General features: G+C 32.2%; 1 long non-coding RNA gene and 1 pseudogene across 1 annotated transcript; one reads left to right on the plus strand and one right to left on the minus strand.

Moving 5' to 3' along the window:
* Window positions 1-6,237: 6,237 nt before the first annotated feature.
* On the minus strand, window positions 6,238-8,357 carry LOC128034936 (uncharacterized). The gene is made up of 3 exons (XR_008191262.1): window positions 8,284-8,357; window positions 7,732-7,816; window positions 6,238-6,440 (listed from the first exon to the last, which is right to left on the minus strand). It is a non-coding gene; the product is annotated as an uncharacterized LOC128034936 (long non-coding RNA).
* A 3,013-nt stretch (window positions 8,358-11,370) lies between these two features.
* Window positions 11,371-17,384, plus strand: LOC105761607 (probable disease resistance protein At4g27220; annotated as a pseudogene).
* The last annotated feature ends 3,171 nt before the right edge of the window (window positions 17,385-20,555 follow it).

Here is a 20,555-nt window from a genome sequence, read left to right on the forward strand (position 1 = left end):
GCAGTTGACTCCATGAGTAGAGACATAAATGTATTCATTGGTAGAATGATACATTGGATTGGACCCAAGATAGATTAATTCTGAATCCGTTTGTGAATTAGTGACGTTCATGATGTGATTTACCTGAATCCTGAGTTAGTCATTAAGCATGCGTATGCAACTAATGTGTTTTGATATAAGTGGAGGCTTATGCTCTAAAGATGTGCGAGTCCATAGGCAGTATGTTGTGTACATGACTTGTGTATGGTTTGGATTTATTAGCAACAGTGGAATTCATAGCTCAATTAAAGAGTTAATGATATCCTCTCATTGGTATTGTGCGGATTGATAAATATGGAATGTCGCCATGAGTTGCCTATTTTCAAATGAGCAATTTATCAGAGTAATTTGTTGACAGTGATCTTATCATTAAGAAGACACAATGATGACAATGAGATAAAATAAGATTGTATTGAGTGAACAGATTTAACTCAAAAGAATCAATGATATCATATGAGGGTAATACACATATAACGAGGTCATTAGATAAAGCAGTTGGATGAATTGTTTTCATAAAGAGTATACAATAAGGAGTTTTCAATCATGATACTTCATGTGTACTAACTCCATGATTAAGTAATTGCGAATTATCGAAACGATGCTTCTAGATATAATTGCAATTACTAGAGCCTAATTGTATAAGTCTGATTGGTCCCTTCACTAGCTTAATAAAAACTCAACTGGACTGCATTTGAATCTGAAGAAAATTCTATGATTTTAGAAATAATTTAATTGAGTCGATTTATTCTATGTTGAATTAAATTAGGTGGTCGTGAGAATTGCTCAACTAGAGAATTTGATTAATGAATTTTTTTGAAAAATTAATTTGAAAAATCTAAGTATTTTTGGAAAATTAATTTTGATCAAGTAAAATTAAATTAATCAAATTAATTAAAATGAATATGGTATTTTTGGAAATTAAATTTCAAGTTAAACAATCGACCCAATGAATAATTGAACTTGAAAATTGGATCTAAGATCATAAACTAGGATTGGGAGCCCAAAACTGAGACCAAGACCCAAAAATTGGTTAAACTAGGCTCGATATGTGAAATCGAGTTGACAGTCGAATCGGTGACTAGACCAAACCAGTCAAGTTATCATTGACCGAATCGACAGTAATCGAACTGGCTAGGGATGCCGTAAGGGTGTCGCACCTACATCACCAAACATGGCGGTGCTGGCAGTTGCGACAACGACGTCCCGATGGCTGGTTGCTGTTGGTCTTAGATGGTTGAGTAGTGGAAGAGTTGCACTCCTACTGGGACTTTATCAGAGAATTTGATCTCAAATTAACTATTCCAAAAATAATATTTTTTAATTGTTGAATATTAAATTTAATTTAATACTCATCTTAAGAGTTTTTTATTAATTTAATATGAAAATGATTATCTTAATATTAAATTTAGAGATATTTTTATGATTTACAACTTGACCTAAAAGTTTAGAGAAATTACGAAATTACCCAACAGATAATTTTTGTGAAAAATTTTTATATTCGAAGCGAGCCCACACTCAGTAGACTTGAGCTTAAGGATAGCAGAGAAGACTACTAGGTTGAAACACTCATCTTAGACGAATAAAAAATGTACAATTTTGATTAAGTGTTTATTATTTTAGATATCACAACCAAGATCTTGTTTTGGAAAAAATTTTAAAACTGGTTTTTTCCTAAATTTATTTTCTGCTGCACTTTCCAACCTTTTTTTTTTTCCCAACAGAGTATAGCCTTGAACAACAAGCCTAGCCTTGTTCACCACTATGTTGCCCCTCTCATGTAGCTTATTCGTAAAAACCCACTCAGTACCTATAGTATATTTATCACAAGGTCTTTCAACTAGAGTCCACACTTTAATTCTCTCAAATTGATTTAACTCTTCTTGCATGACCAATATCTAATATTCATCATTTAATACTTCTTTGATATTTTTATGCTCTATGCATGAGATAAATGCAACATAATTACATGTATTTCTAAGAGAAGATCTATTAGTTACCCCTTTTGATGGATCTCCCAAAATCTTACCATCCTTCACATAGTTGAACTCCTTTGGATGGGTGACTTCCCTTTCCTCTAATGAAAGCTCTTTTAGAGCATTTTGAGTTTGTTCTTGTATCCTCTCACTTAATGATTGATCTATTTTCTCATTATTGTTAAAAATTTCTACATCATCATCATCAATACAAGAATCCTTCCTAGGAGGAAGGTTAGAATCATCAAAACAACATATATAAACTCTTCTACTACTAAAATTCTTTTGTTAAACACTCAATAAGCCTTAGAATTTAAAGAATAGCTAAGAAAAATTCCTTTATCACTTTTTACATAAAATTTACGAAGATTATCTTTTCATTATTTAAATCAAAACACTTGCATCAAAAAGGATGAAAATAGCTAAAGTTAAGGTTTTTTTTTTTTTTTAATTTTTGAAAAGTTCATATGGAGTTTTTTTAAAAATAGGCTTATCATTACTATAATAACAATATAGCAACAGTTCTATTCTTCCTCTCAACAACTCCATTTTGTTAAGGGGTTCTAGGTGGAAAAAGATTATGGCTAATCCCCTTTGAATTACAAAAAATTTCAAAACTAAGATTTTGAAATTCGGTTCCACGGTCACTCCTTACACTAGAAATAGAATAACCTTTTTCATTTTGATTCAATTTTGAAAATGTGATGAATTTTTCTAAAGTCTCATCTTTAGTACTTAAAAAATAACCTAAGTAAATCTAGAATAATCATCAACAAACACAAATGCATATTGTAAAAATTATGTAACAAAATTAAGAAAAATTAATATAAAATCAAGGGTAAACAGTATTGTATGTCATTCTAAAATAGCATCATTCCTATTTTAGTCACTCTAAATTTTTTTTAATTTAGTCACTTTAATTAAGATAATTGCTCGAATTGGTCACTATTTTTAAAAATTCCATTAATTCAGTAATGAATTGCTAATGTGACATTTTTTTAACTTTTGATTAAGGCTATGGACCTCTTAATAATTAGCCCAAAGCACTTTTTTGGTTTATTTACAACATAAGAACTCCCGATCCTCATCACCGCCCAACACCCACCATAAGAACCACCAATCCTCATCATCATGTAATACCTATCGTGTAATACCCGTTGCCTGGTCTGATCGCCAGACTTGAACTACAAGATATTACCACGCGAGATTCACATGACATGCACATACCACATACAAGGCGGACTATGCTTCGAACTAAAATGTAGCGAACCAATCTAGCGAGTTGTTCAACTGTGGAATTTTCCGTGGACGTAACCATTTCGGAAAGTAAGGCAGACACCTCATTTCCAAATTTCCTACAAATACCTAAATGGTAGATTATTCCCCGGATACCCCACACTATGATAGGTTCTGCGAAACTTAAAAAGTGAAACATAAAAGAACCTGAATTCATTTTATTTACATACATCAAGAGAGCCCAAAGTAAAAAATCTTCAAAATTTTATATATTTGCTTACAGAAGAACCTTTTCTTTAAATACATGCCACTTAGATGAACTAAATCAAAATCAAATGTCTACTACAATTCTTGGTGAACAGTGTGAACTTCTTGCTGATCTAATCAATAGGCTCTGAGCTTTTAAAATCTACAAGATAAAAGCAACCGAGACATAAGTATTAAGAATATTTAGTAAGCTCATACAAATTTAATAATGTGATAATTTTATATGCAAACATAGTTTACTTATCAGCCAACACAATTTACTAACAAGGTAAGTGCGTATACTGAATCACATACAGCATATCTGTTACGCAACATGGTGCGTTAACTCTTTTCATATATGATTCAATCCCTTACTTTTCACAGGGGTGCACTCTAATTTTAATAGTCAAGTCTTCCAATATCCCCCATTTCTTAATTCGCCAACTTCACATCTCACATGTTTTACATTTCTCGATGAACATCGCAAAAGGACTCAATACACAGGTACTCTTCACATCAGAGGCTCGTATGAGCTAATCATGTATAGAGGTGTCAGGCTACTATCTAGGCTAAATCTTTATCGATACAATGTAAGCCTAGCTAGGGCTATATATACATGTAAGGTTACCAGTCTAGGTTAAACCTTTAAAATAATATAAAATTACTTATGTATATAAAACCACATGTATCTTCGAGTTCGCAACAAATGTTAGATCTAGGAATCATCAAAAAATAACATGTAACCATGTGTAAGAGTCTTTTACTAAGTTCATGGGGACGTTTTCATTTTAGATCTCATTCTCCTTACTTTGAATCATATTTCAGGATCTGTTCTCCATATGCTTAACAAACCCAATCTAACTTACCAAATTTTTAATTATATAATTAAAGAACAAAAGAAAAGAAAGTTAAACAATGTTTATATTGTATGAACTTACCTAGTGAAATGATAACTCGCTATAATAGAGTCAACTCAACGACTTTTCCTTTCCCGCGATCTTCTCTTGGTGAATTCAAATTTTGATCTATAACATAATTTAAATCAATTCTTATCAACCAATATCATTCATTGGTTTATAAAGCGTATAAGTCAGTTCAATACTATCACTCAAAATTCCCTTAAGCCTAATACATTATACCGTTGAGCCATTTTATTACAAAGTTTATAGAAATCGTAAATTGGTTTCGAAATGTCTATACTTTAGTCTTGCTATTTAAAACTAACAAATTTCATTTTACCAAGTGATCCTTTTCCATAACCTCACTTCTAGTCTAATCATTTAACACCACAATTTCAAGCATTCAACAATAGTAATCTCATGAAATCCTTAACAGTTTTAGAAAAAAACACTATCGTTGACTAGATCGAAATACAACAATCTCAAAAACACAAAATTCATGCACAATAGGCTTGATTTAGCTTACCATGCAAGAGCACAAAGCTTGACCGACTTTCCTAGCTCAACAAAGAAGAAAATGGTGATGGAGAGGATGAAGGAAAGAAAATGAATTATCTCTTTCCATCCACTATGATACAATATATATATATATATCTAATCTAATTATTAATTAAAATTAATATCATTATAAGTAATGCCAACACCTGTGCAACCACTATACACAAAAATGGCTAAATTATCATTTTAGTCCTTAATCGCTCAACTTGTTATCATTAGCAAAGAAATCTATAATGGTTATTTCTACCACCTTTACAATTCAGGCCCTATACTATAATCAATTTTCTAAGCAATCAAATTACCAAACTAGGATTTCATATAACAATATAATAGAATAATAGTTATTAAATATTAAAACTTACAAACTCAATAATCTGTAAACAAGGTTCCAAAATCGTAATTTTCGGCATCACTGAAAATGGGCTGTTACACACCTTGCCGTCATCTCTATCTCTCCTCACTTTACTGCGCTCACACAATAAGATCTCTGTAGTAAATAACTTAATTAGACTGTTCTAAACTTTAGGGACTAGTTTTAAATTTGAGAAATAATTTAGAGAATTGACTTGAATCAATGCCAGTGCACCCTCTGTTTTGGAGTTGTGTTTTATATTTCTTCTTATAATTTCTAAAACCTGCTTATAAAATTGGAAACTAATCATCAAATTTTCAAAACTAATTGAAAGCATAATTTCACTTTTCAAGTTTTTGGTTTGATTGAATATTATAATACTAAGCCATTATATTATCATGAAGGAGATGAAATGAAACTTAACAATGAAATACCATATCCAATTTATATTATGGGTATAAAAATCGACCTCCATTAAAAAAGGCAAAATTTTCTGCTAAGTAAGAGAAAGTATTTCAGTTTATGTTAAGATGTTGTGAAATGCTTTACTGCAGGGATCTTATGGTGCTGCGGTGGTGGAGTTAGAGTGATAAAGATGGGGATGGTGTGTGTTGGGCGGTGATGTGGATTAAGGATTCTTATGTTGCAAATAAACCAAAAAAAAGTGTCTTGAACTAATTACAGAGAGGTCCCTAGCTTTAGTAAATACCACGTTAGCAATCTGCTAGTGGATGAACGAAATTTTTAACAGAGTGACTTATTCGAGCAATTATTGTAACACCCCTTACTCGTATTCCTTAACGGAACAGAGTATGAGATATTACTAAATTTTTTTTAAAAATTTTCGACAGCATTTCTGCTTGTTTTTACATACAACCCCCTGCAAGTTTTCAATCACACTTTCAAACAGATATAATAATCCAACCAAAAATAGTTGTATGATCAAACACAATTTATTTAATAATGAACACCTACATTTTAAACCGAAACACATATATATATATTTGTTTACACCACAGTACATAAAGTCGTCTATACATGCCATGTTTCCGAAATATGAGTTGCAAAATACCCAAATGTTGATGATAGTGTGGATGATTATATGACTCCGCCCAAGTTCCGAGATGATTGATGTCACTATAATCAAGGGGAGAATAAAAAGAAACGAGTAAGCATATAGCTTAGTAAGTAAACATATGACAGATAAATCAATTTCTCACATGATTACACCATAGTATAATTTTAATCACAAATAAATTTCATAATTTGTTCAATTTCCAGCAAGCTATTTTTCTGCGTCATAGTCACTAATTTATTTTTATCCGGAGCTACAGGGCTCCAAATTGAATTCCGTAAATTTTCCCCAAAACTAGATTCATATAAATTTCCACCATAAAATTTTCAGAATTTTTGGTTTGGCCAATCAGTACAGTTTATTCTTTAAATTTTCCCCTGTTTCACTGCCCGACAGTCCTGACCTCTCCTTACTAAAATTCACTTAACTCCCTGTACAAAATTCAAACAATCTTCTCGTTTGTTTCTATTAAAAATAGACTCATTAAGGAATCCCTGCATATAAATTTCAAGCCATAATTATTTTTGTACAATTTTTGGTGATTTTCCAAAGTTGGAACAGGGGATTTCGAAATCAATCCAGCCCTGTCTCAAATAAATTCAAATATCCCCAAATATACAACTCTTTTGCTTGCTCTGTTTCTTTCATATGAAAATAGACTCACTCAGCTTTAATTTCATATATTACTAAACCTCCAATTCACTTTCCACCATTTATGGTGATTTTTCAAAGTTTCCCAACTGCTGTTATTCAAAACAGTTTTATATTAAAATTGTTTCTTTTGTACTTTTGATATTTCCTCACATCTTGTACATGGGTTGATTAAGTATCAAACCCGATATTCCTCCCATAAACTTGTCCACCATATATATATAAATATTCACCTTCCCAATTTACTCGTTGAACACTCGGAATGTTAACCGTTATCGGTGGATTCAGCACTTAGCAACCACTAGTGATTCGGGGAATCAGCATTTAGCAACCCCTTTCACATTCAAGGATATGGTGGAATCAGCACTTAGCAACCACCAAATAGTCGGGGAATCAGCACTTAGCAACCCCATTCAAATTTAAAATACGGTGGAATCAGCACTTAGCAACCACCAATGAGTCGGGGAATCAGCACTTAGCAACCCCTTTGGGGGAATCAGCACTTAGCAACCCCCTTTGTATTCAATGAACTCCGGCTTATTCCGAGTGTTCAACCGAAACCCATATTTTCCACACTTTACCACATTTCCCAACTTAACCACATTTTTAGAATTTTTATCAAATATTTATTCTATGTTCCAATAAATCTCAACATATATCAAATAATGTCAAAATAATGCATTAAATCACATGTTTACTTACCTCGGTGCAAAATATCGAAATTTTGCAATTTACTCCACTATCTTCTCTTTTCCCCGTTTGCGGTAGTCTTCTCATTTTTCTTGATCTATAATGGCAAATTTAACTCATTTAATGTTCACATTTATTAAAATAATCCACCACCCAACTTTTTGAAAATTACAATTTTGCCCTCTCACTTTTGCATAATTACACTTTTGTCCCTAGCTCGGAAATTAAACTTCATCACTTATTCTTATGTTTTATGACATGCTGAACATTTTTCCCTTCTATGACAACATCAAATTCTCACTCTAACACACACTTTTGAACATTAGGTATTTTTACCAATTATGTCAATTTACCCGTTTTCGTTTAAAATCGCTTAGCAAAAGTTGTTTAACATAATTTCTAGCTTCATATTTAACCATAAAACAGAAAAATAAACACTTTTCACATATGGGTATTTTTCCAAATATGAATCCTAACATGAATTATTGATAAAATAAGCTAAACCGAGCTACGAGGATTTCAAAAATGCGAAGAACATTAAAAACGGGGCTAGGATGCACTTACTATGAGCTTGAGAAAGCAAAGAACCCTAGCTATGGTGTCTTTCAAAATTTGGCAGCAACTATGAAGAAGATGACACCATTTCTCCATCTTTTTCCCATTTTATTTCTTTTTATTACTATATGACTAAAATGCCCTTACTTAAAAAAAATCTATTTCACTAATTCTATGCCCATTTTTGTCCATCAATTAACTAATGGTATAATTACAACATAAGAACCTCCAATTTAGAATTTCATAACAATTGATACTTCTAACATGTAGAACTCAACTTTTGCACTTTTTACAATTTAGTCCTTTTGACTAAATTGAGTGCCCAAATGTCGAAATTTTTGAACGAAAATTTTCCGTAAAATTTAAATCATAAAAATATAATAATAATCATATTTTCCCTTGTCGGATTTGTGGTCCTGAAACCACTGTTCCGACTAGGCCCAGAATCGGGCTGTTACAATTATCTTAAATAGTGTGACTATATTAACAAAAATAAAAGAGTGACCAAAATAGAAACAACATTATTTTAGAGTGAACAACAATATAATTTACACTAAAATCAAATGTGGCTTTGATTGAAATGGTAAAATTGATATTTCAAAAAAAAAAAAGAAGGTAAAATTGAGATAATGAAGTTTATTTTTGGTCAAGAATTGAAATAATGAATTTCAAGATATCTTAAGTTAAAATCATATGACTCACATTATGTGTATGTATTTTCTAGATTTATCAAAATATAAAAAACATAAATACTCTCAAAATAATATTTGTTGCCATGTAACATAAAATAGATGTAAAACTAAAGTGATTTTACACACTTCAATAACATTTTATACGATTAATATATTAACAATCTAACCGTTATATTTCATTCTTCATTCTTGTAGATCATGTATGTCAAGTTTAATATAAATTAAAAATATCTAACTATTCATTTTATGTTAAAAAAAAGAACTTTCAACCATTAAATATAGGGGTGAGCAAAACTCGATTCGACTCGAAAAAATCGAAAAAAATTCGAATTTCGAGTTAAACGATCGAGTTATTCGAGTTAATCGGGTTATTCGAATCAACTCGAATTTTTTTTTCGAATTTCGAGTTCGAATCGAGTTGAGTTTTCGAATTCGAATAACTCGAATAATTCGAATAATTTGAATATCAAACTATAATATTTTACATTTTTACCCCAAACTCCCAAACCTTTTTACTTTTTCCTCAAAACTTTTACTCCTTCCCACTTTCTCCCCAAAACTTTTACTCCCCTCCCCTCCCCTCCCAACCCCCCGATCTACCCAAAATCCATTTCCCACCAAAATTTTACTCTCCCATTTATTTTTTCTCAAAATTTTACTCCCAAAACCCTTAAAACCTTTTATTTTCCCCAAAATTTTACTCCTCCCACTTTTCCCTAAAACTTTTATTCTCTTCCCATCTCATCTCCCATCTATCCCAAACCCTCCCCTCCAATTTTTTTAATATTTTCCTCCAAAATTTTACTCCCCTATTTACTTTCCTCAAACTTTTATTCCCCAAAACTTTTTATTTTTCCTCTAAACTTTTACTTCTCACCCTTTACTCCCAAATAAAAATCAAAATATCCAAATAAAAATCACTAAACATAAATAGTAATAATTTTATTTATATCTACTATTTATATTATTAAATTAAATTTTACATTTTATATTATTTATATTATTGAATTGTTTAGTCATATTGAATATTTATATTAAAATTGAATTATTAATTATGCCATAAAATATTCGTGTTAAAATTGTATATTGGTATCAATTTCACATTTTATTTTTAAAATAACTTTTATTAAAAATCATATTTTTACATTTAATATATTTTTAATTCTAAAATACATAGTGACAAGAATCAAGATAATTGAAACAACTAAGCAAGCAAAGAAGCTAACCAAGATATAAAAATTAATAAATAAATTATGAAGTGATGAAAGTTAATAAAAATTTGATTAAGGTGGACAAATTTTATTACGATGGGTGACAATGGTTACAAGGACCTAAAATTATTTTTAAAATTTAACTCGAACAAATATATTCGATTCGATTCGATTCGAATTCCATCTCACTCGACTCGATTCGAGAAAACTTCAAATAAAGTTAGGATGATAAAATGAGATTCGAAAACTCGATTAACTCAAAAATTTTCGATTCGATTCGATTCGATTCGATCGAATGCTCACCCCTAATTAAATATATATTAATATAAATGATATTTTAGATCGATATGATATAAATATCGAATCAATTAAAAAAATCACATGTATGACAAGTACAAATATCTTAATAAATTCAATGGTTGAATTGTTAAAATTTATATCGGTATAAATGGATCCCTCTCTTAATTTTTAAATTCTTTAGAAAATTAGAATTTTTGGAATTCGTTATTGGCACAATTATTAGAAGTATTCACCTTACCACCAATGTCACAGGTTTAGATCGTAGGGATTGTTTGCTTGTGGTGTGTGCATGCGTTGACGAAAATTTATAAAAAAAAAAATATTTTAAAAATTTGTCATGCCGGCTTCACTTTACAAATGAGTATGGTTGAGGAAGAAAAATTGAGAAAACGAAAGCTAATCCGAATAGAAGTGTTTGAACGATTTTGAATATAAGTTAAAAAATGCAGTTAACCAAACCTGATTTTTATTTATTTATAAATATTTTTAATTTTATGATGTAAAATAAATATTTTATATTTAAAATAATGAATATAACTTAAAAGGTTTATATAGGTTTTTAATGAGTTTATACTTTAATGGGTCAATCAAGTGTTACATCTTTAATGGCAGTTGATTATACATGTAAAATCATGTTAATATTATGTTTATATTTTTATTTTATGTCGTTTTCATTTTGATCATCTCATCTATTTTGGATTGATTTGATAAAAATACATATTTTTTGAAAAATTAGAGTACCAAATTATTCATTACGCCATAATAATTGAAGAAGTTGAATGTCTCTGTTACAGGTCTTCCACAATGGTGAAAGTCATGGGTGAATCGTGGTAATTAAAATAATGGAGTTTCCACGTCAATTTCTGGCTTCATCTCTCCATTATCAAATTTTAAGATATTTACACATCCTCTACTGCCTACTCAATACCCACATCTCTTTTCTCCTCTATTCCTTTTCCGATCTTAGCTACCTTTAGTCCATTTTATTTTTCCTGATCCACAAAATGAACCCTTTTCAATACTTCACTCTGTCTTCTCTGCAACTTTGTTGATTTCTTATGATACAATATCTTACCATCTTGTGCTCTGCATTAGCTTGGAGTTTGGAACAACGGTTTCCTTGTTTCCTTTTTACTTGAATCTGCTCTCCCTCTGTTATTCCTTCCCTTTCGCTTTTTTCTTTTGAACACCCTCATTCTCAAAAAGAAAAAAAAAAAAAACAGAGCATGGAAATTATTACGGCCGCTGCTGGCAACCTTGTTACCGGAGTTTTCAGCAACATGTTCCAAAAAATTAGACGTAATTTCAGCTATGTTTGCCGCTATGCAAGAATGGTTTCGGGTTTCGAGAAGAAAGTCGAGACGTTGAAAGACAAAAGAGACGGAGTGCTGCTAGATGTTGATGCTGCTGAAAAGATCGGTGAGAATATATACCCCGTAGTCAACACTTGGCTGGCGAAAGCCGACAAAATGATCGATTCAGAGTTGAAGGAAGTGAAGAGTCTCAAAGACGAAGCAAAGAACAAGTGTTTCATCGGCTTGTGCCCTAATTTCAAGGCCCGCTATCAGCTTAGCAAGAAAGCAGAAGAAGATGCCGCTGCCGTTGATGAACTCCTCCAGCAAGGCGCGTTTGACAAAGTATCATATCGGGATGTTCCGCAGCCCATAGTGGTTGTTCCTCCTAAAGATTTCGAAGACTTTGATTCAAGAAAGCTGATGTTTAACAATATCATGGAGGCGCTGAAAGATCCTAATCTCAACATTATAGGGGTGTACGGAATGCCCGGTGTCGGCAAGACTACGCTTGTGAAAGAAGTTGTCAGACAAGTCAAAGAAGATAAGTTTTTCGACTCAGTGGTTATGGCTGTTGCCACTCATATTCCTGACGTCCAGAAAATTCAAGATGAAATTGCAGATATGTTGGGATTGAAATTTGAGGAGCAAAGTATAAGTGGAAGAGCAAGTCGGTTGCACCAGAGGTTGAAGAAAGAGAAGAAGATTCTTGTTGTTTTAGATGACATTTGGGCAAAATTAGACCTGATGGAAGTGGGGATTCCTTTGGGAGACGAGGATCAGGGATGCACCATACTGCTGACATCCAGAGATCTTAATGTTTTGTTGAAGGACATGGATGCTAAAAAGAATTTTCCAATCGGAGTTTTAGAACATGAAGAAGCATGGCAGTTCTTCAAGAAGATTATAGGGGATGGTGTTGAAAGTTCTGACTTGTTGCCTATAGCAACTGAGGTAGCTAAAAAATGTGGTGGTCTACCAATTGCCATTAGAACACTTTCGACGTTTTTGAGAAACGAGCCTCTATTTGTACGGGAGGATGCTTTGCGACAGCTAAGCAAGCCATCGTCGAGCAACTTCCAAGGAGTACCAGCAACTGTATATTCAACTATAGAGTGGAGTTACGATCGTTTACAAAGCGAGGACCATAAACAGATTTTCTTACTTTGCAGTCTAATGGGTCATAATGCTTCCCTTGGTTTGTTGCTTTTGTTTGCAATGGGGTTAGGGTTATTTCATGGCGTCAGCACAATTAAAGAAACAAGGGACAAACTGTTGACAGTGGTGAGGCAGCTCAAAGCCTCTTGTTTGTTACTTGACGGTAATACCAATATGCAAATTGATATGCATGATCTTATTTCTGATGTGGCCTTGTCAATCGCTTCTAAAGGCAACCCTGTGTTTGTTTTAAGACGCAAACATGATTTGAGTGATTGGCCAGATGATGAAACAATGAAAGAGTGCGGTAAAATATCATGTCTTGGTATCAGCGAGCTTCCTGATCTGTTGAAATGCCCCAAACTTACTTTTTTAGGTATGGGTAGCAAGAAACCTTCGCTGAAAATACCAACGAACTTTTTTAAGGAAACGAAAAATCTTAAAGTCCTATTTTTGGGTGGTATGAATTTATCGTCCTTGCCTTCATCAATTTCTTTGCTAGGAAACCTTCGAGCACTAGTCTTGAGTAATTGTGTGTTGGAAGATATAGCCCTTATTGGAGAGCTCAAGAATCTGGAGATTCTTGGCATTGCGAGTTCTGATATTGAAATGCTACCGGAGGAATTAGGACAACTGACTAAGCTAAAGCGGTTAGATTTATGTTCTTGTTCCAAACTCAAAAGAATTCCACCTGGTATCTTGTGTAAATTGTCTAGGTTAGAAGAACTATCTATGGGTGACAGTTTTGTTAATGGGGAGCAGAGGGACACTCCAGCGTGCAAAGCAATTCTAGTCTTGCTGAATTGAAAGCTTTGTCATGTTTAACTGCTTTAGAAATTCATATCTCTAATGCCAAGATTATTCCCAAAGACTTCTCCTTTGAAAAGTTGCAAAGATACATTATTTTCATCGGAGAAGCATCGCAATGGGATTGGAAATGGGGTTGGGTTCGTGAATACTCCAGAACACTAAATCTCAACCTACAGACAAGCATTAGCTTTCTTAATAATGGAGTCAAAGTTTTATTGAACAAAGCTGAAAATTTATACATAGATGAAGTGAATGGTGTGGAGATTTTGTTACATGAATCAGAATTTGGGAATTATTTTAAGCAATTGCGGAATCTGCATATCCAGAATGGTGAGATGGTCCAATATATACTTAAAGATGGTGATGCAGTTCAGAAAATTGAATTTCTTCAACTTGAGTCTCTCACACTAAAGGGTCTACCGGATCTCATTAGCTTTTGCTCCAAAAAAGAAGGTTCAACTTCCATATCTCCACAAGAAATTGCCCTTTTCAAGCAACAGGTATTTAAATATTTTTTCTTCATCCAGTGCATGCATTTTAATCCCCTTTCCATCAACTCTAATGTTTTATAATGTATTGTGTAAGTATAACTACACAAAATATTACACAATTATTAAAAATCACTTAATGTTTTATATAAACTAAAATATTTTTTTAATGATATTTTGTGTAGCATTAAAACTAATGGAAATATCAAATTATAAAGCTTTTTTATTTTTTTGAATTTGGCAAGTAAACAAATGCTTGTGTGCAGATATTGTTACCTAAGCTGGAGAAGTTGAAACTATCCTCAGTTAGCATTGAAAGAATATGGGTTCCCCAAGCATTTTGTTCAACTCAAAATTTGACGAGTTTGATCATTGAGGGCTGCGCCAACATAAAACATGTCTTATCCGACACCATGCCTGAATATTTGCAGCAGCTCAGATGTTTGGAAATTAGTGAATGCAAGTGCATACAGGAGATAATATCAACGGATAAGATGATCCAAGAAACATTAAAAAATAGAGCTCTAATCCGCTTCCCCCGATTGAACTTCCTCAAACTGAAGGGTCTTCAGAAACTCATTGGATTTTGCCATGAAGATTATACTGTTGAATTTCCAGCCTTGACGATTCTTGAGATAGAAAATTGTCCAGAATTCAAGGGATTCACCCATAATTCTATTAGGAAAAATGTGCCTTCCCATGGAGCTTTTTTCAATAATCAGGTGCTCTTTTCAATGTAGCGCATTTTTTTTTCCTTTTTGTTGAAATATTTAACACTTTTAATCATTGCTTTCATTGGCATGAATAATGAATTGTAGGTTGCCTTTTCCAACTTGAAGAAAATCACAATCTCCCATTTGAGGAATGCAAAGAGGATATGGGACGGTCAACTTCATACGAATTCTTTTTCTATGCTAAAAGAGTTGAATGTTAAGGAATGTGATGTGTTGTTGAACATCTTTTCACCGTTTCTTCTGGGAGCTTTGCAAAGATTAGAGAAATTGAAAGTGACTAATTGTGCTTCACTAGAAGAAGTGTTCCAACTCCAAGTGCAAGGATTGGATATTGAAGAAACAAATGTGGTACACAGTCAATTAAGAGAAGTGAATCTCGTTCGTCTACCAAAGTTGAAGCATGTTTGGACCAAGCATCGCAAAGGAAATATTTCTTTTGAAAATCTGCAATATGTATTCATTCTCGAATGTGGGAGCTTGAAAACTCTATTTCCATTTTCAATTGCCAAAGATCTTCACCAACTTGAAAGACTTAGTATTAATAGGTGTGGGTTGGAACAGATTGTCTCAAAGAGTGTCGAAGACTCAGATGAACGAGAAATTTGTTTTGCATTTAATCAGTTGTCCTTCCTTAGGCTATGGTGTCTACCAAACCTAACATGTTTCTACCCAGGAATGCATAGAACAACATGGTCCGCATTAAAGCAATTGAAGATATCTGGGTGTGGGAGGATTAAGATATTTGGGCATGAAGAATCTGAAATCCCACATCCACTTTTCGTCATTGAAAAGGTATGAATTGCCACACCTATTTTTTAGCAAAGTTTATAAATCGTGCTTAAATCATTTTGTACCTCTTAACCGTCCATCCAAATATTCATTTGAAAATATAAAATAATTAAATTAATCATGGAATTCATATTTTTCTCTATCTAAATGATACTTTCTAATAATTCTAAATTTTAATTTAGTAACAAATTCTCTTTACTTGTTAATAAATTCTATTGCATCTTTTTATAATAAAAAAAATCTAACATTCATAAGCTTAATATAGAACTTAAAACTACAAATGAACATCACTTAAAACTATTGATTTCATAGTTCACTTAAAATTACAAAGAACTCATTGCTCTTGCTTGTTACTTCTTAGGTTATTCCCCAGTTGGAGGAGGTTTCATTTAGTCGTAATGATATTTCGTTGATAAGTGATGGCAAATATGAGGCCAACTTATTTTGCAATATAAAATTGCTTCGAATTTCTGGCTACTCAGATGAATCAGCTGTTTTCCCGATTTCTTTCCTTAGAAGGTTTTACAATCTTGAAAGCCTTGAGTTGGGTTCTTGCAATTTCAAAGAGCTAGCTTCTTTCGAAAGCAATGCATGTGAAGATAAAGACACGATCGTCACGATCCCAAATATCAAGAACTTGAAATTGGATGTGATTAAAAACATAAGACATTTTTGGAAGCAAGACTCCTCGTTTGACCATTTTTGTGCAAGTCTCGTACGTCTTGAAGTTTGGAAATGTGACAGTTTTATTAATTTTGGATTAGATCTTTCATTTTTTGAAAATCTTACAACCTTAGATGTCTGGAAATGCAAAGAGATGTCAGCGTTGATAACATCTTCTAAAGCCCGAAGTTTGGTGTGCCTTGTTACAATGAGGATAAGAGAATGTGAAATGATGAGAGAAGTAATTGTTAGCGAAGAGGATGATACGCCATATGAGATTGTGTTTAGCGAGCTGAAACGTTTGGAGCTTCATTGTTTACAAAGCCTCACAAGTTTTTGTTCAGGCAGTTACACATTAAGGTTTCCATCCTTGGAACAAGTTACTTTGAGCCAGTGTCCTAGAATGAAGAACTTCTGTCAAGGAGAGCTAACCACACCAAAACTGCATAAAGTGCAGTTAACAGAAACAGATTTTAGGGGACGTTGGGCTGGTGACCTTAATGCCACCATTGAACAGTTAAACACAGAAGGTGCAGAGAAATCTATATATTTTTAATGTTCTCTCTCTAAATTTTATTTTAATTGTAGCCTTATAAATACATCTAATGTTGAATTTATATGCTAAAGTGTAAATGGAAGGCGCGCAATGAGTCGATGCTCGGAGGCCGTGATGAGGACCCGGTGAACATATGGAACAATGCACTTGAAGGATATCACAACTCCAACAGCACCAGCCATTAAACTAATCTGATAATGCTTCATCTACTACCTCTGTTCTTCATTGGAAAGGTATACGACCCTTCTTCACCCTTTATTTAAAGATAGTTCATGTGTTTTTACTTGAATAATCTACTACTTCCTCTCAACTCTCAACCAATGCATTTAATGGAACGTTTTATTTGGACACTCCAACTGCAGTCTAGAAAGACAAATATTGGTCTTTAAAAATAAAATAAAAAAGGTTACTTTACCATTGATCTTTTGTATGTTTCCTTTTATTATAAAGTCATTGTCTTATAGGATTATTGTCGGAACATTTTCAAATATTTATAATGTTCCAATAACTGTAAATGAATGAGTGTAATTAATCAAAAGTTATATTATTTGATTTTTAAAAAGAATTATAACTATTTAAATGAATAATTATGTGTTTATTTTAAAACATTATTATTCAAAAGACACCTATCGAAAGATGTCTCTATGAAGAGACATGAAAATTCTTATAAATAGGAATGAGATTTCATTTGGAAATCACACTAACAAATTCTAATATTCTTTCTTTTCTTCCTTCATTTTCTAGTATTATTAGATTATTTTATAAAGTATTACTGCATAAATCCTTTGTAGAAATTGAGTTTCTTGTTATATATTGCTGAGTGCGTAGTGAACTATTCTCGTCAGTGCAAAACGCAAATAGTCATTAGCTTCATTGCATCCTCGAGGTTAAATAAAATGTTTTTTTTCCTATTAAAAAATTCTAGAAAGAACCAAAGAAGTTATTCCTAGATTTAAATATACCTAGTGAAAAAAACGATCAACTAGTTATTATCTTTCATTGTATGTTGGTTTGATTGCCCTTGCTTTATTTGCTTCTTGCTTTGGAACATCGTTTAATATAAATACAAAATATAAAACTTCTTGAATGATTAGTTAAATGTTAAAATATTTCATAAATCTTTTTATTCTTTGTAAATTTAGAATTTAGCCTTTCTCTTTTTTAGATTTTAAAACTTAAGTCTAATTGTTAACACTATTAAAATTTAACAATATTAGTAGCTAGACTTAAATTTTGAAATCTAAAAAGCAGAGGGTTAAATTCTTGAAAATAAAAATAAAAGAACTACATTCTAAATTTATGAAGAGTATAAAACTTATGACATATTTTAACTTTAGTTAAAACTGCTTATCAAGAAAGACAAAAAAAAATGAGTACGTAATAGACTAATGGTATATTTTTTAACTCCATTTATAAATTTATCAAATTCCTCACTTCTTTTATATATTTATTTGAAAGCTGCTTGAAATATTTATTAAGGAAAGACCAATTTATGTGTTGTAATAAAATATGTCTACGTTATAGCCAAAAATAATAAAATATGTTCACATTGAACAACATCTATATATGTCAGACAACCTCAATAAATATATAAAATCAATAGCAAGTTGTTGGTTTGTATAGTGAAAACGCTTGCTCTCGGATTTTCGTATTTGCCGAAACCTCCTTTTTATTTTAAAGATGAAAATGGAGTCGCCATCAATTATTTTTATGATGTATGATCGAATCACTTCGTAATTTAATCATTTTAATAAAATGTTTGATTTATTAAAATAATAATTTTCTGTCTATAAAATTCAAGAAATGAGTTCTGGAGTCAGTTACGCACGAGAAAGGATTAGCATCCTCGTGACACCCAAAATTGGTACCTAGTTGATTACTTGATGTCTTAGTGTTGAGAATTAAAAATTTAAAGAGAATTTAAAATACGATCCCTTTTTGTATTAATATATTACTTAACTAAATCAAATTTAATAGAAAATGCCTTATTATGAGTTAATCGAAAAGAAGGATCATGCCCCGTGAGTTAGGACACGATGCCTCTAATTCTCGAAAATCAGAATAATCACCGTTTGATTGTTACCTAAATCTTGTTTGTTGTTATTTTAAATAGGATATTCGATTACTTCAGTTTTAGGAAGATGTCATACTCCGTAAGTTAGGAGCACAACTCCTTGAATTCTAAAAATAATGAACATTGTCTCGGTTTTAAGTATTTTCTATTCGTTAGATAAAACGGAGGTAAATTTTTAAATGATGTATATTTAATTTATTTAAGTATGATGTAAAACGGATAAATAGATTTTAACATGGTAGCATAGTGATTAGCAAAGTATGGTAAAATGATAGAGGATAAAAGAATGAAATAATAATGTCATTAATAATGTCATAATGATAAAAATAAATGGAATAAGAAAATAAAAATTATGCTCGTGAATTATAATAAGCAACTATAATGATAATAAAATGTGCCTATTTATAATAATAGCGATAACCATGTCATGGTTATCGTCATAATGTTAACATGAACGATAAAAATAATAATAATAACAATACGAGTAAAATGCACAAATAAAAGGAAATGTAAACAATATAAATTTTAAATATATAAAAAGGGTAAAGAAATAATAAATAAATAAAAATAGTTCATAAAAGGTTGAAATTAAATAAATAAATGACTGAACTTAAATTTAAATGAAATTAAGAGCATAAATTGTGATAAAATAAATAAATAAAGGAATAAAATGTGACGCGCGAAAAGGAATAGGGTCCAAATGGAAAATTATCCCAAACCCCAGGACACACGTCATTCCTTAAAAGGTCAGTGAACGGGGGACCAAATTGAAAGCAAGTTGGAAATAGTGGTGCAATCTAAAAGGAAAAAATGAATTAGGACCAAATTATAAAAAGGTTCAAAAGCGGAACGACCGGGACCGCAAATAGACCATTCCATGAAAACACATGGATCTTCTTAAGTAATCGGGACGGGTTCTGGGTCACGTCAAAATGACGTCGTTTTGGGGTTTCTGAAGCCAGGCCAACACAACGTCGTACCCAGGCCCTCTATAAGTAAAAAATTTCAGAAAAAAATTACTTCCCCCCGCGTTTTTAAAAAAAAAACCTCTTCTTTCTCCTTTTTTCTTTCTGAACGCAGCCTAAGATCCGACCATAGGGCCGTCTAGAGCCTGCCATGGCCACCAGTCATCGGTGACAGCAACCGTCACCTTCGGTTGCTAGAGTTACAAAAACGAGCCCTTTCAGCCCCTCTTCGGTCTAAATGTGAAGGCCAAGCCTTCTGTTTGAAAAAAAAAAAAAGAAACCTTCGGCCCCTCCACCTAACTGACAGACGCCTTTCACACCTTATTCCGTCGAAGCCCAGGCCAAACCTTAAAGGGTTATGGGGTTTTAGATGTCGGAGAAGACCTTCGATGACGGAGGGAGGTGAAACGACTGAGGTAAAAAAAAAAGATTTTTATCTTTTTATTTATTATTTTTTGAAATAAAAAACAAAAATAAAAGAATCACCTTCGTTTTTCTTTTAATGTTTTTTTGTTCTTCGTATTTTCTCCGTGTCCAAGTTACATGCCA

The sequence above is a fragment of the Gossypium raimondii genome, chromosome 11 (genome assembly GCF_025698545.1).
Source record: "Gossypium raimondii isolate GPD5lz chromosome 11, ASM2569854v1, whole genome shotgun sequence".
NCBI classification, from domain to species: Eukaryota; Viridiplantae; Streptophyta; class Magnoliopsida; order Malvales; family Malvaceae; genus Gossypium; species Gossypium raimondii.